We start from the raw sequence: 1,239 nt of genomic DNA on the forward strand, positions 1-1,239 counted from the left end.
GTCTGTCTGTCTGTCTGTCTGTCTGTCAGTGAGTGTCCTCTGATCCTTTGCTCACTCTCATGCAGCCTCCTTCAGTCCTGGTCCGTCCTGGTCCGTCCTCTGTTTGCTTCCTTTGACCACAGAGATAAAACCCTGCACCTCTGAGGTGGTAACTCCTAACCAACTCTACCTGTAACTGCCCTTGTCTCCCTCCCCCTCTCCTCCCCCTCTCCTCCCCCTTTCAACTCTAACACTGCTCCTCCCACTTTTCCTCCACCGCTGCTCTCAGCTCCTCACTCTTCTTCTCCCTTCTTATTTCTTGTCTATCCCTCCTTCTCTCCCTCCCACTGTATCTACTCCCCGCCCACAGTACTTTACTACCTCCTCACCTGTGTCCCCCATTCTCCCTCCCTCCCTTCTTCTATCTGATTCTTATCTTTTGCCCTTCTGCCTCTGCCTTCAGTTACAGTAATAACATGTTCTGTCACATTGTTTCCAACACAGTGTTTTCTGCCCCCTTTTGTAGATAGGACTACTGCTTCACAACTTCACTGAACTTGTAACTGTACTGAAATCCCCCAAATCTTTGGGTATATTCCCACCAAAAAATAAAAAAATAAAAATACAATTACAAATCAGTGTTTTTGTGTCAGGAAGTAAAAAAATTAAACTTATATCAATTTGACCTGCTGCAATAACTATGTGGTCCCAAAGGAAGGGAGAGGATGGGTAACTAATTGTCATCTTCTTCAGAATATTTCAGATATGTGTCTCAGTTCACTCTCTGGTGAACAGGTACTGTTCAGAACTGTTTCCGTGTTTGAAGAAACAAATGAAGTCAATGTTGGTTGAATACATCTGAACAACTTGGTGTAAACTCCTCATGTGTCCACTGGGGGGTTCAACTGAATTAATGACTTATAAAGAATAGAGAATCGTTGATCTTCACTCACGTTGAACTGATCATAAGGAGGCAGCACCGTTCTTTAGCCTTTGTGACATATTTATTTCAACAAAATACGACCTCACGCCTTCTTCCCTTGTGGAGGGAATAACTAGAACACACACAGGACACAACACACTTGGGTGTGCCAGTAACACACAAAAAACTGATGATGATGCAGCATGAGTCCCCCAATCTGTAGACATGCGCCTCACTGTGGTGAAAACAAAACACTACACATCAGAAACACAAATCACAACTGAGCAGGCCACATAAAAGAAGGTCTCTTAACTACAATATATTTAACAGTTGCACGG

Source organism: Cynoglossus semilaevis, chromosome 13 (genome assembly GCF_000523025.1).
Source record: "Cynoglossus semilaevis isolate Cse_v1.0 chromosome 13, Cse_v1.0, whole genome shotgun sequence".
NCBI lineage: Eukaryota > Metazoa > Chordata > Actinopteri > Pleuronectiformes > Cynoglossidae > Cynoglossus > Cynoglossus semilaevis.